The sequence below is a fragment of the Lynx rufus genome, unplaced genomic scaffold (assembly GCF_022079265.1).
Source record: "Lynx rufus isolate CCGP_SWC_20201006 ecotype Redwood Valley unplaced genomic scaffold, mLynRuf1.p SCAF_9, whole genome shotgun sequence".
Taxonomy (NCBI): domain Eukaryota; kingdom Metazoa; phylum Chordata; class Mammalia; order Carnivora; family Felidae; genus Lynx; species Lynx rufus.
The window spans coordinates 111,064,457-111,083,987 of NW_025814897.1; the positions used below are offsets into that span (position 1 = coordinate 111,064,457).

The 19,531-nt window shown below is 52.9% G+C and overlaps 1 protein-coding gene across 4 annotated transcripts in view; it reads right to left on the reverse strand.

Moving 5' to 3' along the window:
* KMT5B (lysine methyltransferase 5B) overlaps positions 1 to 3,189 on the reverse strand; it is a 59,381-nt gene extending 56,192 nt beyond the window's left edge. For 2 of the 4 annotated variants that reach the window (XM_047072354.1, XM_047072353.1), the window contains exon 1: positions 2,574 to 2,740. The gene's annotated coding sequence lies outside the window, so the exon portion shown is untranslated. Of the gene's footprint in view, positions 1 to 2,573; positions 2,741 to 2,856 lie in introns of those variants that run through there. The other 2 variants (XM_047072357.1, XM_047072358.1) reach the window with 2 other exon arrangements.
* Positions 3,190 to 19,531: the final 16,342 nt, after the last annotated feature.

Consider the following 19,531-nt stretch of genomic DNA (forward strand, 5'->3'; position numbering starts at 1 on the left):
GAAAATGTCTTTCTATTGCATATAGCTGTATCTGAGATAAAACTACCCCAAGCTCTCTCCCTGTTTATTCAGTGCATCTATGTGACCAACACTGTGCCAGAGTGGAGCAGAGACACACGGTCCGCTGCATGGAAAACTCAAAAATTACCGTGTCCTAGGGCTAACACAGAACACGGTCCTGTAAATTTTGCTCCACGGAGAAGGATTTTGGTGAGCGGAGAGGAAATAAAGCTCATGTATGGTAGGCAAGAATGTAAAATAACGTAATCCACGTGGTTTATCCAAAAGAATTTGCTCATAAGCCACAGGAAGGCCACTCCTGTGGACAGGGGAGCTGTTCACAGGCTACACAGGTCTTTGCAACACAAACGGGCCACATTCTCACATTATCTTATGTAGAGAAAAATCAGATTCAACCCCAGATTTGTATGACCCAAGGGGAAAATGACACGCCAGCATCCCCCACCCAGAAAACACCATGCTTGGACACGCAAACAACCTGTGACCACTTCTTCACATCGTGCTCTGCCCTACCCCCCAACCCTCCTCCACCTCCCCCCAGGATACCCACTGGTATCTGGTTCAAGTACGAAAGCAGTTCAGTGGGTCTGAGAAGACAGGTGAACATACCGGTAAGAGAGAACTTAGAAATGACTTTTGAAAGAATCTGGTTTCGAAGTTCACGGGTACAAAATTGAGTCCTCCACTCATCTTCTCTTGAAGACTAAGTATCCACAATACTCCTTTCACTCTCAAACTAAGTTGCTTTGTTAACGACAATGTTTTCAAGCAACATCAGAACTGACATCTTTCAAAAACTAAATACAAGCTACAAACCTCAGTAACTTGGAGACTGATAAATTCACTTTCATCAAATGCCTCCCCCAGGCAGAGGAAATAAATAATAACCCCACAAGTTCACAAGAAAGCTGAAGGGACAGGCAAGTAACCAAATACAATACCAAGTAACAATTGCTCAGGGAGCTCAGAGGAAGTGTGCGGCCTCCGGAGCCGGCCGTCCCTGGTCCCTGCACCGTCCAGGGACGTAAGCAGGTCCCTCCAGCAGGTAACACTCTCACTGGGCCTTTCTGAAGGATGGGGGTCCGGGGGAGGGGGCTAGGAAGGCCGGCCAGGATGTGACCAAAAGATGCCAGGCATGGGAAGCTCGTGGCGCTAGGGCCTCGGAAAGGGAGAGCAGAATGTAGAATGTTTAGAGATTACAAATTGGAAAATGGGCCTGAGTTCCCCCACATGCTGGGATTAAAGCGTTTGTGGACTTTACTCTGGAATACGCGGCGTCCCGACAGCGACGGGGACACACCTACGCTGCAAGTGGCCAAACGTTCCGCTACAAGATAAACCTGTACCTACAGCAAGTAACTCTTCAGCTACGTTTTCCAACACGTACGAGTTGCCGGCGGTTATTTCCCGCAAAGATGTTCCCCCCGCTCTGGGCCCTTTTCAGAGTATTTATGCTTTCACTATGAATCTTCAAAAGTTACAGGCGTGTCCTCCATAGCAAAGACTTCAGGGAAAAAGTCTCGGCTGGCAACTGCTTCCACTGACGATCCCACGCAGCCGTCTTCGGACCTGGAAGCCCACGTTCAACTGTACTTGAGCTGAAAGCAGCTCAGGTCCAAAAAAGTCCTGACGAAGAACCCCAGTCACGACCGACCAACTCATCTGCCGCTACTCTACACAAGACCTCGCCGCGGGACTCCGTGTCACCTGGCGAGTTCCTACACACCACCTTCAAAGAACACATGTCCACCTCCCTAGCAAATCCTAGCTTCCCCCCTCGACGGGTCGGAAGTGACAGCTCCAGAGCGGGGTCAGAGGAGCCCAAAGAGCGAGCGAGCGAGAATATTCCTCCGGGTCCAACGTGCTTCCACACCATTCCCGCAAGCTGGGTCCCGCTGTCACCTTGAAAACACGTCCCCCCCCCCCTCCCCGCCCCTCGCAGGTGGGAGCGACGCCGATACCCATCACCTGTGGGTTTGCGGAAGGACAACCGACACTCTGCGAGGACGGCCGGGGCCCGAGGGGGCCCGAGGCCGGCGCCGCCGTCGGCGGAGGAACGGGGAGGGGTGGGGGACGCGCCCCGGAGGAGCCCTGAATCGAGGCTCGAGCCCAAACAAAAACAACCCGAAGTGGAGCGCGGCAGAGGTAGCAGATTGGGCGAGCCCGATCACGGCTGCCCATTGGAGAAGAGGGAAAACAGAGTCCCCCAATCGCGAGCGGCGGGGCTGCTCCCCTCGTGCGGCCGCGGGCCGCCCCGGCGCTGCCCGGCCCCGCGCTGCCCGGCGGCCGCTACCGCTCCCTTCCGGCGGCGGCGCCCACTGCAGGGCCCGCGCCCCCGCCCGCCGCCGCCGCCGCCGGCCGGCCGCCCAGCCGCCGCCGCTGCCGCCGCCGCCGCCGCGCCCCTCCCCCGGCCGCCCCCCCCCTCCCGCGCCCCGGCCCCCGGCCCCCGCCCGGCCCGGCGCCCCCGCTCCCGCCGGCCCGCCCCCAGCCCGCCGCCGTCGCCGCCGCCCGGCGCCCCCGCACGCCCGCGCCGCGCCTGCCCCCCCGCTCACCGCCGGGCGCTGCCCGCTCCTCCTCGGGGCGCGTCGCGGCCCCCGCGGCCCGGCCGCCGCGCTGGGGGGGATCCGCGCTGCCGGGCGGCACTTTCCCGGCCCCCCAGAAAATTAATCACCAAAATATAATTCCCGAGAAAAATGGAGAGTAAAATCCAAGATGGCGGCGCCTGCCGCCGCAGCACCGTCCGCTCCATCCGCTGCCGGGAAATAAGTCCCAGCCGCGGCCGGAGCCCCCCGCCCCCACCGCGCCGCGCCCCCGCGTCCCCGCGCCCGGCCTCACCTCGCCTCTCGCGCGGCCGCGGCGCCCCAGAGGCCGCCTCCGCCGGGGGTCCGCGTCCCGGGTCCTGGCGCCGCGCGCGCCGCCGCCGGTGTCCGGGCGCCTTCACCTCATAGCCCCGGAGCCTCGCCTCTCGCGCCGCAGACGCGTCGCCGCCCCCGGTGAGCCGTCCGGACGCCGCCCGGGAACGGTGGAAGGACACGAAAAGGAGTGCCCTCGGCCGGGCGGAGGGACACCACGCCGCCTCGCGCCACCCCTGCCGCCTCTGTTGCTTTTACGGGCCTCGCGGGGGGGTGGGGGAGGCGGAGAAACACGGGCAGGAAACGAGTTCCTCGCTGGGTGCTCCCGGCGGCGGAGGGACAAAAAGCGAATTTTGAGGGAGCCCAGCCGAGTCGTCCCCTCGCTTCGCCCGCGGCGGAGGGATCCGCGCTGAGGGTCGGCAGGGATCCCTCCGCCCCTCGCTGCCCTTTAAATCGCGGCTGGAGGCGGTGTCGCCGCGCGCCCCTCGGGCGCCACCCCGACTCTGGGCCGCGTCGCGCGCTCTCGTCCCCTGCGAGGCCTGTGCGCCCGTTCCCCCGTGCGGGCCCTCGGCGCCGCTGCACCCGCCGGGGAACAGCTCCTGAGCCCGGACGGGGGGCAGCGCCGAGGGACGGGCGGACGGACGGGTGGGCGGGCTCGCTCCTCGCCCACCGGGGTGCCGGTGGCGCCGAGGGGAGGTGGCCCCACGCAAGGCGAGCTTCTTTGTTGTGAGAGTGGGTGTCGTTGGAGGCGCATGCACCCTTAACGACCGCATAGGGAGCCTGAGCATCCCCACGCGTAGTGTGGGAGGGAGCGTGCACTCACCAGGCCGCTGGCCTCCCGGCGTCAGCAGGCCGGCCGTGTCTTGAGCACCTACTGTGTGCCTGCCCGGCTCGCCGTGAAACCGGGCCGCCGCCGCTTCCCTCCCCGCCGAAGGTGCGGCCCCCCGCCCCCCTCCCCGGGACCTCAGGCAGGTGCGCAGGATGCCGAGGCTCTGGCACGCTCCAGGTGTCGCGCCGCGGTTAGAGGTTGAAGCACTGCCCTTCGGGCCCCGCAGCCTGAGAATAGTGGCTACAAAATTACAGTAACGAGAGTGGCACGTATACAGCCTTTACTGGCCAGTAGGCACCTCGCTCGGGGCTTTGATGCCCTGTCTCATGGACTGTCCACCACAACCCCCAGGAGGTGGGGACTGTGGCGGTTCTCGCTGACGCTGGAAACGAAGGCGCAGCGGGAAGGCGACCCCTAAGACAGCTAGTCCGGGCGTGAGCCGGAGCCCTTCTCCAGTCCTCCGGTGAAGAATGTGGACCTCAAGAAGGCCATCGGCCACACAGGGGGCAAATGCACGGAGGGGGTGCCTGAAGGTGTCCCCCTGGGCAGCGGAGACCCGAAGGGTGTGTTGGGGTGTGTTAGGGAAAGGGGGGGATTCGGAATCGTGGGGCCAACAAGTTCAAAGGCTTGGCGGGGAGGGGAGAGGCGGGAAGAGGCTCTGGCCTCTGGAACTGAGGGAGGCCCAGCCTAGCTCCTGCAGGGAGAGGTTGGCAGGGCAGGTGGATAGCCGGATCCCAGGAAGAGCCCCGTGTCTGCCTTGGTTTCCCCTGCCAACCAGAGCCTGGCGCAGAAGAGGCACACCGTAATAGATGATTCAGTGGATGGCCACGAGGGCTGTGGGCCAACTAACACAGGTGCTTACGTCATTTTCCCTCCTTGACCTTGAGTGGTAGACACCACGCTTATTATTCCTTCCACAGATGGGAAACTGAGGCACAGTGATTTACCAAGAGCCTGTGTGTAACAGGCAGAGGCAGGTCTAGATGTTCAAAACCAAAGCTCCTCCCACTGCCAGCACCTTCCTGCCCCACTTCCCCCTCCGGAGGCCAACTGGGCTTTGGGGGGGGGGGGGCGGGGTGGCCGAGAGTGTGGGCAGAGTCTCACCACCCCTCCAGTAAAGCAGACCCAGGCACGTAGCCCGGATTCTACTGGATCAGAATTCACCTTGCCGTGTTCCCCTCTGCAGACACAGCTAACAAACGATGACTTTGGTTTTGTTGTTAGTTTCCGATTTGTCATTAAACTTTCTTTCGGAGATTTTCATAGTGCTTGCTTCCAAATACTCAAATTACATTCCAGAAACACTGAGATTGCCTTGGCCACCCCTCCCCCACCGGATGCCCACAGGAGGCGTGTACACCAGGGAAAGGGTGGACCGTCTGCCTGCAATGGGCAGCCGCAGCCCCGTGTGGGTCTTGGTGCCCAGGCCCCAAGTCCAACCATGCCTGAGCAGCTCTAAACAACCCTGAACACAAGTGTCCTCCCCACGCCAAGCTTCCAGAGTTCACCCCAACACAGACCCCCGGGACTGACGCTCAAACCCCCACCCCTATAAAGCCCCCCGGACTCCCAAGATGCTGGCACCTCCATTTATTCATGGCCCAGGGCCAGGCCAAGTGTTCTGGGCAGCGACTTGCAAGGGAGCAGGCCCGGCTCACAGCCTGGCAGGAGAGATGGGTGGGTAGACCCAAGCACAGCGTCCTCTCAGGCTCCCTAGTTCTGGGTGCGTCCCTCCCTCCATCCCTTCCACCCCCACCCCCGCATTGCTGGCTGCTCTCCCAGCCTCAGGGGTGGCTCGGGGGTGGGCCCGAGTTCTTGGCACAGCTTAGATGGGGCTTCGGGACCTTGATGAAGCCATGATAAAGGGAGGCCAGGGCTAAGCTGGGCAGAGGGCACAGCCTGGGGCAGTCCTCCTGGGGGAGACTGGAAATCTGACTTCCCTACAGTGAGCGTGGCCAGCTGGAGACCTCCTGCTGCCAGCTGGCAGGGGAGGGGTGGACGGGGGACAGGAAGTCGAGTGGCCAGACACCTGCCCAGCCCCCATGTGATAGGAGCCACCGGCATTTACACCGTGAAGCCTCTGGATGCCCCAGAGTGGAAGTGCTAAGCCACAGAGGCAGGGGGGCCCCCACCGGGCCTGGACAGATGGAAAGATATTAACAACTCTAAAGAAAGACTGAGTTGGCGGAAGGGGCCCGGCCAGCCCCGGAAGCTCCGGGAGTGCCGGCCCAGCCCCGAGCTGACCTGGGAGTGGCACCCTTGCCAGGGCACTGGCTGAGGCCACAGAGCCTGTTCCGGCCCTCCCAGCGGGGCCCCGGGGCACTCCAGAGACCCGGCCTGGTCCCACCAACCCTGCTTCACTCTCCAGTTTCCCCTCTTCGAATGCCGGGTTCACCCAGCGACTGGCTGGCGGGGATTTGCTTAGTGGAATCTTGTGTCCGCAGGGAGGGCCTGCAGGTCAGGCTGACCCCAGAATTCCAGGCTGGGTGGCGGTGGCTTCTTGTAAATTGATGTGTTGACCTTTGAGCTCTGCATAGGAGTCTCACCAGTCCCCCACCCCTACCCAGAAGACAGGGCTGTCCTGATGAGAGCAGGTGTCCAAGGCTAGCGGGAGAAGGACAGGGAGCATACCCAGGACCATCCTGGTGACCCCGTTGGATGGCTGCTGGCTCCCTGGCCAGCTGCCTAAGCACCACTAGGCCCCCTGCCCCATCCCTGCCTTCCACCTGCCCTCACACCGCTCACCTCTCCTTTGCCAGATGAGGAGACGGAGCCTCTGAAAGACCGGGTGACCTGCCCACGGCCACAGAGTCAACAGCAACAAGACTTTACGGCAGCTTCGACCAGGGGCACAGGTCTGACCTGGATTTGAATCCCAGCTCTGCAGCTTACCAGCCGTGTGATTTGGGGCAAACGATGCAGCCGGTCTACACCCCATCCCTTCACCTGTGAAACGTGCCGGTCCTTGGTCTGCCCAGATCTCACTCGTATCTTTAAAACCGTCCATGCGCTGGGGCACCTGGGTGGCTCAGTCGGTTAACCGTCTGACTTCAGCTCAGGTCATGACCTCGCGGTCCGTGGGTTTGAGCCCCGCGTCGGGCTCTGTGCTGACCGCTCAGAGCCTGGAGCCTGTTTCAGATTCTGTGTCTCCCTCTCTCTCGGCCCCTCCCCTGCTCGCTCACGCTCTCTTGCTGTCTCTCTCTCTCTCTCTCTTTCTCCAAAATAAATGAATGTTTAAAACAATTTGTTTTAATTAAAAAACAAAATTCTATAGCCAAGGGTGGTTACCTGGGAAGGAAGGCTGTGAAATCTCTCAAGCTGGATGTCTAAGTTCTGTACAAATTACTCCATGTAAATTATGCGCTCAAAAAAGAGGGGGGGGATTCTGGGGGCGGGGGGAGTCAATTGAGCGGGCCACTGCTCAAGGAAAACTGCTCCAGTTTCTCCATGACTTGTCCTGCAACTGAGTACATTCTGCAAAATAGTGTTTCCTTGGGTGTTTCGCTTCTGAGAATGACCCAGGTTCAACGCGCAGGCTCAGGGTCCAAAGTGCAGGTGAGGGAAGATCCTCCCTCCTCCCTCTGCTCCTCCCTCTGAGCACCGGCAGTGCTGGGGGTTAAGTGAAGGGGGGGCAGGAAAACTGCTCCTGCTCCTAAGAGACTTGATGGAAGCTTCCACCACCAGGTGAGCTTCCCCGCCGCAGGCCCTCGGGCATCTCCCAGCTGCTGTCTGGCCTAGACTGGACTCGAAGCCTCCAGCCAATTTTCAGTTGCCCTTGGCTTTCCTGGCCAGGGTATTGTCTCCTGCACGTGGCATCAGGGTTTTCTCTATTTCATCGCCCTTAATTCCCCCATCATTCCTCACAGATACGCTTTGGACTATTGGCTTTTCCCTTGGTAAATTCCTAGGGCGGGTGTTTTCGGAATCAAAAGTAGAGATGATTTTCCTCTAGAGCACTCTGGGTGGCCAGGCAGAGAAGGGGAATGGGGCCGAGGCCCCGGGCATTCGGAGTGGAGACGCTGGCTTGAGTTAGGGGCCCCTTGGAGGTTCGAGAAAGCCTTAGGGTAGGGAAGGGAGCTAGCTCACCAAGGGGGGAAGAAGGGGCTTTGACTCTCTCACTGTGAAATCATTCTTTTTTTTTTCTTCTTCTTTATCAATCGCTACATCTAACGTGGGTCTCGAACTCATGACTCTGAGATCGAGAGTCACGTGCTCTTTCGACTGAGTCAGCCAGGCGTCCCTGTGAGATCATTCTCGGTCTTTTAATCAGAGAGTAAAAGAGAGGCACCTGGGTGGCTCAGTCAGTTCAGTGTCTGACTCTTGACTTCAGCTCAGGTCATGATCTCATGGTTTGTGAGATCGAGCCCCGTGTCAGCGCAGAGCCTGCTTGGGATTTTCTCTCTCCCTTACTCTGTCCCTCCCCCGCTTGCGCTCTCTCTCTGTCTCTCTCTCAAAATAAATAAATAAACTTAAAAAAAAAAAAAAAGAAAGAAATGTGACAAGTCCCCAGTGAACCAACTGAAAGAATAAGCGACAAAGAGAATCTTTCTTTGTCCCCTCAATCCACAAGCATAAAATCTACTCCCCAGCCCCCAGGCGTTGCCCCCGGAGGGGCCCAGGCCTTGGCAAGGACGCTCGGGAGACAGAACCTTCTGTGACCCAGACTAGAGCTCAGTTTGGGGCGTGAGTTGGCCTGAGCCAGCTGGGGGAACCAGCAAGAACTTTCTGGAGAGAAGGAGGTCTCTAGGGGAAGGCCAAGTGAACATGCTGATACATCCGGGGGGGGTGGGGCAAATGCGTCCCAGGGTGTTACACGCAGTGGCTTGGCAGGCCGGGCACAGGTTCCACCCACACTCCTAGCGCCACCCGAGGCAGCCGCGGCCACACTCTGGTCCAGGTCCCTGGCCTCCTGCATCTGTGGCTCTGGAGGTAGAGCTGGTCGTACGGGATCTCGATCCAGCCTGATCCCAGGCTCAGACTCTTCGTAGGGTAGACCTCTTTCCGCCAAGCAAAGGAGAATCTTTCGATCTGGAAAGGGCTCGGCTCAGAGGGAGGTGACTGTCTTCCTCATTTGTGTTCGTCTCCTGTGGCTTAAAACAACAGAAAATTACTCTCTCACAGTCTGCAGGCCAGAAGTCCAAAATCAAGGTGTGGGCAGGGTGCTCCCTCTGGGAGCCCTAGGAGAGGATCCTTCCTGTCTCTTCCAGCTGCTGGGGGCCCCTTGCCTCTCGGCTGCGCGCCTCCAGCCTCTGCCTCTGTCTCTGCGCGGCTCCTCCCCCACGTGTCTCTCTGTGTCAAATCCCCCTTACCTCTCTTTTATGGCAGTTGTCATTAGATTTAGGGCCCACCGAGAGCATCCAGAATGATCTATCTCCCCTGGAGATCAATCTAATTCCAATACAGAACTATAGGTTCATTTTCATTTTTCTCCCTTTCCGTGTTTGTGACTCCCTTCACCAACAGTTAGGATCCCTGACTACTGTCTTTGTCCGGGCTGCTAAAATACACTACCACAGGCTAGGAGGCTTAAACAACAGACATTTATAAACAACATCTGTTTCTCACGATTCTAGAAGCTGGGAAATCCAACTCAAGGTGCGAGCAGACTGCGTGACCCTGCGTGAGGACCTGCTTCCTGGTTCACAGTCGGCCATTTTCTTGCTGTGTCCTCACTCAGCAGAGGGGACGAGGGAACTCTCTGGGGTCTCTTGTAGGAGGGCACTGATTCCATTCATGAGGCCTCCTCCCTCGTGTCCTGGTCGCCTCCCCAAAGCCCCACGTCCCGATGCCATCACTCTGGGTATGAGGTTTCTGTATATGAATTTGGGGGGGGTCACAGACATTCGGTCGTTACTTACTTTGGTTGCCCCAGATTTGGCCAGTGGAAACCCCTTCAAGATGGCACCTGTCCCTTTGGACATGTTCCTGTGATTCTTAGAATACTTCTTACTTTGCGAAGTCACGAGAGATCTTAGGATCAACTGGTACTTCCCCTGCCCCGCTCCTTGAACCAGTCATTTCTCTAAGAAGAGCTGCTTTCTGTTGGTGGAGAATGGATTTAGAAAGCAAGGCCTTGGTGCCAGGCAGGTTCATTTCCCCTGGTGTATCATTGTTTCTAGGCTATCTTAGCTTCTAGGCTTATCTTACATGGCAGAAAATATACGGGAGTCACAGAACACACACACATACACGTACATATTTCACATATAACTATTATTGTTTCTACACAGTCTGTCAGTCAAAAACGATGGTGGCTCAGTCGGGTAAGCGTCTGACTTCAGCTCAGGTCACGATCTTACGGTTGGTGAGTTCGAGCCCCGCGTCGGGCTCTGCGCTGACAGCTCAGAGCCTGGAGCCTGCTTTGGATTCCGTGTCTCCCTCTCTCTCTGCCCCACCTCCGCTTGTGCTGTCTCTGTTTTTCAAAAACCCAGACCAAACGAAAAAGCCCGATGAGTTCATCTCCCTTCCCCAATGGTGAGAGGCCTGACTCCCATTCACCTCAATAGATGTACTCACTATTTGCTCAAGTCTAAAAGACACAGAAGGCAGCTTCAAAATTACCGACCCACTCTACCATAGAAAGCAACCCTGTTCAATATCTGTTTCTGTGATTCATTCAGGTTGTTGGATGTATGAGGGGTTTGCTTCTTTTTTTTTAAACAGGTTTATTTTTTTAAGTAGATTCCATGACTCGTCTGCCTCTTCCCCGGCAGTGGACTTTTGGATTGCTTCCGGTTTGGGGTGTTGTGAATGCAACCACCAGGAACATTCGCGCACAGGTCTTTTTGTGGGGACGTATTTTCGCTTCTCTTGGGTAGATATCTCTGAGTAGAATGACAGCGTCAAAGGGTAGGTGTGTGTTTAATTATGAGAAACCGCCACACCTTTCCCCAAGGGACGGCACGGTCCTCCACCCCCACCGGCACAGTGGGAAGGTTCTGTTGTTTCCCATCCTCACCAGCATTTGACGTGATACTGTCAGTCTTTTTATTTTAGGGTTGGCCATTTTAGGGGGTGTGGAATAATATTTCATTGTGGTCATAGTTTGCATTTCTCTGATGACTAAGGGTGCTGAGCATTCTTTTTACGAGCTCATTGTCCATTGTGTATCTTCCTTTGGCAAAGTGTCTGTTCCAATCTTTGGCCAACTGTTTAACTGGATTTTGTCTTATCATTAGTGAGTTAAAAGCATTCTTTTTTAAAAAAAAATTTTTTTTAATGTTTATTTATTTTTGAGGGAGACAGCCTGTGAGCAGGGGAGGGGCAGAGAGAGAGGGAGACACAGAATCCGAAGCAGTCTCCGGGCTCCGAGCTGTCAGCACAGAGTCCGATGCAGGGCTTGAACTCACACACCGTGAGATCATGACCTGAGCCGAAGCCGGACGCTTAACCGACAGAGCCACCCAGGCACCCCATAAGCATTCTTTATGTGGATACAAGTTTATATGTGTGTGTGTGTGAACCACCTTATTCTAAAAACTTGGACAAGTTAGATGAGATGGGCGTATTTCTGGAAAGACAAAGTACTATGGATAACAAAGAAGAAATACAAAATTGAATAGCCCAATACGTGTACCTATCAAAGTAATCGAATTCATTATGAAAAACTTTGTCCGGGTGCCTGGGTGACTCTGTCAGTTAAGCGTCCGACTTCGGCTCAGGTCATGATCTCAGGGTCTGTGAGTTCGAGCCCCGCGTCGGGCTCTGTGCTGACAGCTCGGAGCCTGGAGCCCGCTTCGGATTCTGTGTCTCCCTCTCTCTGACCCTCCCCCTCTAGTACTCTGTCTCTGTCTCTCTCTGTCTTAAAACTAAACACACACACACACACACACACACACACACAAAGAAAAACTCTGTCTCTCTTTCTCTTTCTTTCTCACACACACACACTCACACACATGCACACTCTCCAGGCCTAGATGTCTTCACTGGTCCATTCTAGTGTTTATTTAAGGGAGAAATAGCATAAGTCTCATACAAACTGTTTCGGAACACAGAAGAGAAGGGAATACCTTCCAACTCATTCTGTAAACCTAGCTCCATCCCAATGCCCACATCTGACAAAGACGTTGCAAGAAAATAAAACAGCACACCGTCTTTCATGACACACGGGCAAATATTCTTTCCATTTAGAAAACGAACTTATTTAAATATAAGGCCAAAGTGTTTGAGGCCATCAACAGGAAAATGGGCAACATCCCTGGCAGGGAAAGGGGCATATTTAGTGGAAAGAGCCCTGCCGTCGCTGATGCTCGGAACTGGATGCCAGAAATTCCACCGCTGTGGTCCCCTCCCCCAGCCCAGCGGTGGTGGGGGGAGGGGGTGAGGCCACAGTGAGGATGAGAGTGGGGACAGAGGCCTGGCTTCGAACTCCTCACCCTCTAGTCACTCCAGTAAGGAAGAGATGTGCTCTGGCTTTCATCCCTTCATTACACAAATATTTACGGACCGTCTCCTTTCTGCCAGGACCTACGCTAAGTAAGGGCTAGGGACAAAGTGACTCCTGCTGTCATCGTGCTTCCAGTCTCCTGGATGAGACAGAGCCAAGGCAAAAAGACCCGTCGGGAGAAGGAGGGAGGCAGGGTGGGGCCGAGGAGGGCGGGGCCGAGGAAGAGAACTGTTTCAGAAGCGGCCACAGCCCAGCTCCACCCGGGGCCTCCTGGGACCTCAGCGGGCACAGGTACCAGGCCCTCCCAGGCCAGCCCTGGCTGCTCTCCTGCAGGAAGCCTTTGTCCCCCCATCTCAAACAGTCCAGAGCCAGCGTTGAAGACACCTGGCCATTGGCGCCCTGCTGGGACCTGGGAGGGCAGGCTCCAGGCAGAAGGCAGGTGGCAGGTCGTGGAAAGAGATACTGGCTTCATTCCCCTGGGTGCTGGCCACCAGGGAGCTCCGGAGGACGAAAGGGCCTCAGGGAAACAGAGCCAGCCCATCCCCTGGCCTTGAGGGAGGGCTCTTCCATGCAAATATTCTTAATAATATATATTAGCAAAATAAACCCAGCGATATGCACGAAAGATAAAACCACATGATGGCAGGGGCGCCTGGGTGGCTTCATCTGTTAAGCGTCCAACTCTTGATTTCAGCTCAGGTCATGAACTCACGGTTGTGAGATCCAGCCCTGCGTGGGGCTCCTTGCTGGGTGAGGAGTCTGCTTGAGAATCTCCTCCCTCTCCCTCTGCCCTTCTATCCCCCCACCATCTCAAATAAAAAAAAAATAAAATGAAAACAAAAAAACCCACAGCTGATATCACACTTCATGGTTAAAGAGCATTAGGCTTTCTGCCTGGATGGGGAACACACTGGCTACATTTACCCCCACACTTCTGCTCAACACATACCCCAGGGCCTGACCAGTGCAATAAGTTAAGAGAGAAACTTAAAAAAAATTGTTTAACTTTTATTTATTTTTGAGAGACAGAGCATGAGCTGGGGGAGGAGCAGAGAGAGAGGCAGACATAGAATCCCAGGCAGGTTCCAGGCTAGCTGTCAGCACAGAGCCCGACCCGGGGCTCAAACCCATGAACCGTGAGATCAGGACCTGAGCTGAAGTCAGATGCTCAACCGACTGAGCCACCCAGGCGCCCCAAGAGAAAAATTCTAAAGCATAAAGATTAGAAAGGAAGAAGTAACCGTCCCTGCTAGTAGATAGCATGATTATTTACATAGTATATCACATAATAACAACTCGTTAGTAGAACTAATGCATGAATTTAGAGAAGTCACAGAATACAAGGTCAGTCTAAAAAAATCAAGCGTATTTCTCTAAACCGACAACGAACTGGAAAAAGAAATTTTAAAAACAATTTCATTTACAACAGCATTTAATCCTTAGGGCTAAGTTTGCCAGACGTGTCTTAGAGAAACAAAGGAAGACCCACTTAAATGGAGAGAGATATCCTCTCTACGGATTAGACGAGAACAAAGAACTCAGTTTTAAAAAATGGACAACAGATCTGGGGCGCCTGTGTGGCTCAGTCGGTTAAGCGTCAGACTTCCGCTCAGGTCACGATCTCACGGTTTGTGAGTTCGAGCCCCGCGTCGGGCTCTGTGCCGGCAGCTCGGAGCCTGGAGCCTGCTTCGGATTCTGTGTCTCCCTCTCTCTTGGCCCCTCCCCCGCTCTCTCTCTCTCTCTCTCTCTCAAAAATAGACAAAACATCAAAAAAAAATTTTTTTACAGAAATGACCAAGATGTCATACAACAGGTATAAGGATAAAGAGACTGTGGTACGTCCAGAAAATGGAATATTCTTCAGTGATCAAAAGAAATGAGCTATTAAGCCACAAAAGGATATGGAGGAGAAGCCAACGAGCAAAGACAACATACTATGAGATTCCAACTGTAAGACATTCTAGAAAAGATTAAATGGTAGAGACAGTGAAAATTTCCGTGGTTTCCAGGGATTTGGGGGAGGGGGGAGGGGTGTAGGCAGAGCAAAGGGACTTCTGGGATGTGCAGCTGTTCTGTGTGCCATGGTGACGGTGGATTCATAGAATGCGCCACACCCATGCGGAAACTTAACGTAAAATATGGGCTTCAGTTAGCAATAATGTGTCAACGTTGGTTGATTGATGAGTGAAACAAATGTGCCCCACGATCGCACAATGTCAGTGATACAGGAAACTCTGGGGGTGGGGTGGGCGGTATATGGGAACTTCTGTATTGTCAATTTTTCTGTAGATCTAAAACTGTTCTAAGAGAAATAAAGTCGAGGGGCGCCTGGGTGGCTCAGTCCGTTAAGCGTCCGACTTCAGCTCAAGTCACGATCTCACGGTTGGCGAGTTTGAGTCCCCCGTCGGGCTCTGTGCGGACAGCTCGGAGCCTGGAGCCTGCTTCGGATTCTGTGTCTCCTTCTCTCTGCCCCTCCCCTGCTCATGCTCTGTCTCTGTCTCTCTGTCTCTCAAAAATAAATAAAACAGGGGCGCCTGGGTGGCGCAGTCGGTTAAGCGTCCGACTTCAGCCAGGTCACGATCTCGCGGTCCGTGAGTTCGAGCCCCGTGTCGGGCTCTGGGCTGATGGCTCGGAGCCTGGAGCCTGTTTCCGGTTCTGTGTCTCCTTCTCTCTCTGCCCCTCCCCCATTCATGCTCTGTCTCTCTCTGTCCCAAAAATAAATAAAAACGTTGAAAAAAAAAATAAAAAATAAATAAAACATTTAAAAAATTAAAAAAAAAAAAAAGTAAGAAAGTCGATTCATTTAAAAAACCAACTGAACAGAGGATTTGAGTTTGCTGATCACAAACGCCTTTTGTACCCTGCTGGGCTCCTGAATTAGTGTCACGTGCGCGAGGCAGGCCTCGGTTGGCTACCTGATGCTGTGTTCCAGGCCGAATGGAACACGCTGGACTAGAGAGAGAAGAGAGCAGCTCTGCAGGGAAAGGCAGAAAGTCGAGGCGGGGTAGCGGCGTGTCCAGACAGAGCTTGGAGAAGAGCCGTTTTCGTTACTTTGTCTTTCCAGTCTCCTGTTGCTAACTCTGGGGCGGGCTAGCAGGCCTTCCTGCCCATGGGTTCCATATGACATCCGTGAAGTGGGACAGCATGATATCAACCTCGAAGGAAAACTGGGGGGACTCGGGGGCAGTGGTGTTGGCATTCAGTGAATGTCAGCTCTGACTCAGTCACCGTTTTTCCACCTTCAAGTCGTTCCGATAAGGTCCCCACCTTGGGCCCTACCTGTTTTTAATTTTTATGTTAGAGAGAGAGAGAGAGAGAGAGAGAGAGACAGAGCACAAGCGGGGGGAGGGGCAGAGAGAGAGGGAGACCCAGAACCCGAGGCAGGTTCCGGGCTCTGAGCTGTCAGCACGGAGCTCGATGCGGGGCTTGAACCTATGAGCCGCGAGATCGTGACCTGAGCCGAAGTCGGACGCTTCACTGACGGAGCCGCCCAGGCACCCCGTGAAATTTTTTGTATTGTAAGTAAAAGAGGCTTGACGACGACGAGAATGTTCACCAAGGAGTGGCTGAGCTGGTTGGCCATGGGCTACAAGCCCGAGAAAGAGGATAGAAGACCAGATCGAGGGGTTCTGGGTCCCGCCAAAATGGGTCCAGGGGAGTCTATGCAGGCTTCCGCAGGGTCTCTCAGTCTTGGCTCTCTTGACATCTGCAGCCAAAGGGTTCATTGTCCCGGGATCTGTCCTGCATCTTGTAGGATGATTAGTAGCATCCCACCCACCGCTGTCCCTGGTTGTGACAAAAATGTCTCCAGACATGGCCAAACGCCCTCTGGGGACAGCATCACCCCCGTGGAAGAGCCACCGGCTTAGAGAGGGGCTGGTCTGAGTCCCGCAGTTCCTGGTGGCAGGAAGATCCCGGCGTGGCCATGGGAGTGGGCGGCCGGACCAGAGGCAGGAAGAGAACCCACGAGATAAAGGGGTCAAAGGATCGGGAAGCTACCAGGTTCCGGCAAGAAGGTGCCGCGAGGTCACCTGAAAACTTCTCTGCTCGCAAACACCCAAGATCGTTTCTAATGCGCGGCTGAGCCTGTTTGCTTGCTTTTAATCGAACATCATTTTGTTGGGGTTGGTTTTGGTAGACGCTTCTGGGAGGTTTCCCACGTGTGTCCCACCGCAGCGAGCGTGTGGAGCTGTCCCCCTGCCCCCGCGTTCCTCATGCTACCTGTTCAGAGTCAAGCCGTCCCCTAACCCCTGGCAACCGCTGGCCTGTTCTCCATCCTCTTCTAGAATGTCCGGTCAATGGAGTTCTTCAGTACATAACCTTTTGAGGCTGGCTTGTTTCACTCAGCACAATGCTTTTGAGAGCCTTTCACGTCGCCGGTGCGTTAACAGCTGGTTTCTTTGTGTCGCTGGGCCGTATTCCAGTGTGTGGCTGTTTGTCCGTTTGTCGGTCTGTGCCTCGGTCGCAGGATGTTTGGGTTGTTTCCAGTTATTTGCTGCGATGAATAATGCTGCCGTAAACATTCACGGACGGGTTTTGGTGTGAATGGAAGTTTCCGTTTCCTTGGGTAAGCAACCGGGAGTGCCATTGTTAATGGCACCTGCAGGTAAGCAGTCATAAGTCAAAGGTACATGCTACAAAGCGACCACCGAAATAGGAAACCAAAGAGTGTTAGCTGATAAGCCCAACAGAGGAGATACAACGGAATTCTAAGAAATATGCAATTCCTACAGGGGCGCCTGGGTGGCTCAGTCAGTTAAGCGTCTGTCTTTGGCTCAGGTCACGATCTCGTGGTTTGCGGGGTCGAGCCCTGCGTGCTGACAGCTCAGAGCCTGGAGCCTAATTGGGATTCTGGGTCTCCCTCTCTCTCTCTGCCACTCCCCCACTTGCGCTCACTCTCTCTCTCCAAAATAAATAAACATTAAAAAAACATTTTTTTAATACGCCCCTATATACTCTCTCCAAGAAACAAACTTTAAATATAAAGGCACAGCTAGGTTGAAGGCAAAAAAAAAGGAAAAAGATATACCACGCTGACACCAGTACAAAGAAATCTGGGGAGGTTTTATTAGTATCGAAGTAGGTTTTAGGGGGAATGTTACCAGATATCCCTGATTTTCTTTCAGTGTGAGAAGTAGGTCATTTTATCGAGGGGACATAACATTCCTAAATGTTTATGTGTCTAATAACAGACCTTCAAAATACATGAAGGGAGAAGTGAAAGAAATATAAGAAAGAAAGCACAAATCCACAGTTTCAGCTGGAGATTTAACACCTCGGTCTCAATAGTTGATAGAACGTGTAGATGGAAAATCGGTAAAGATATAGAAGGAGTTAAACATTATCACATGGCTTGACTTATCGGCATTTATAGAACACATCATCTAACAACAGCAGAATACATTCTTTTCATGCCCACGTGTTAGACCATATCCTGAGCCATAAAACAAGTCTCAATAAATTTAAAAAGATTCCCTTTATACAAAGTACATTCTCTGACTACAATGGAATTGAATTAGAAATGAATGACAGAAATAGCTTTGGAAATTCTCCAAATTCGCTAAACAACACACTGATAATAGATCAAAAACTCAGAAGGGAAATTAGAAAGTGTTTTGAACTGAATGAAAATGAAACACAGCACATCAAAATGTGTACCTAAAGTAGTATCTGGGAGGGAATATAAAACACTAAATTAGGTATACTAGAAAAGAAGATGGGGAGCCTGGGGGGGCTCAGTTGGTTGAGCGTCCAACTTCGGCTCAGGTCATGATCTCACAGTCTGTGAGTTCGAGCCCACATCAGGCTCTGTGATGACATCTCGGAGCCCGGAGCCTGCTTTGGATTCTGTGTCTCCCTCTCTCTCTGCCCCTAACCCACTCGCATTCTGTCTCTGTCTCTCTCAAAAATAAATAACCATTAAACATTTTTTTAATTAAAAGGAAAAAAGGAAAGAAGAAAGGTCTCAAAGACTTCAACTTCCACGTGAAGAAACCAATAAGAGAAGATTCAATTAAACTCAAAATAAGCAGAAGAAAGGAAATACCGAAGATGACATTCAAATGAATGAAATAGAAAACTGAAACAATAGAGAAAAATCAACTAATTCAAAAGTGATTTTATGAGACCAATAAGATTTATAAGTCTTTAGCTATATTGATCAAGAATAAAGGCGAGAAAGAGGGCCTGGGTGGCTCAGTTGGTTAAGCGTCTGACTCTTGATTTTTGGCTCAGGTCAAGATCCCAGGGCCATGGGATCGAGCCCTGTGTGGGACTCCACACTGAGTGTGTAGCCTGCTTAAGATTCTCTCTCTTCTGCTGCTCTTCTCCCTACTCGCACTCTGTCTCTCTAAAAAACAATAATAAATACAATAAAGGAGAGCAGATACAAATTAATAATTTCATTCATGAAAGAGGTGACTCACTCTAAGATTTACACATGTTAAAAGAGTAGTAAGAATTAGGAACAACGTGCTACAAATTCAGTAACTTAGCTAAAGCAGACAAGTTCCTTGAAAGACACAAGTTAGTAAAACTCACTCAACTGGGCTGCCTGGGTGGCTCAGTTGGTTAAGTGACCGACTCAGGTCTGTATGGGACTCAGGTCCATATGGGAATCTCCACGGATCGCATGGAGCCTGCCTGGGATTCTCTCTCTCTCTTTCTTTCTCTCTCTCTTTCTCTGCCCTTCCTCAACTCTCTCTAGCTCTCTCTGTCTCTGTCTCTGTCTCAAAATAAATAAGTAAACTTTTAAAAAGAAGAAGAAATAAATAACCCATGTAGCCATACATCTATTAGGTAAATTTAATTTGTAGTTAAAATTCTTCTCACAAATAAGCTCTAGGCCCAGATGGCTTTGCTGGTGAATTTGACCAAACATTTAGGGAAGAAAAAAACACACCACTTCTATGCAAAATCTTCCAGAAAATTGAAGATGTGAGATTTTTTCTTTCTTCCTTCCTTTCTTTCTTCCTTCCTTCCTTCCTTCCTTCCTTCCTTCCTTTCTTTCTTTCTTTCTTTCTTTTTGCAAAAATTAAACTCTTTAATAAGATATGACCTGACCATGCTTGTGAATGAAATAGTACCTGATACATAATATCCCATCAGAATATGATTTTCTTAAGCTTGCAATTATTTTTAAATAATTTTTTCTCATTTTTAAAAAATTTACATCCAAGTTAGTTGGCATATAGTGCAATAATGATTTCAGGAGTAGATTCCACTGATTCATCCCCTGTGTATAACTCCCAGTACTCATCCCAACAAGTATCTTCCTTAATTGCCCTTACCCGTTTAGCCCGTGAGAATATTTCTTAACTCAGTCTTTGAGGCCAGAATTATTCTGAACCTGAAATAAAGACTTTACAGGGGAAAACAAACAGACTTATAAAAACCATTCAGACCACTATCTTCATGAACACATTCTTCATGAAAACATTC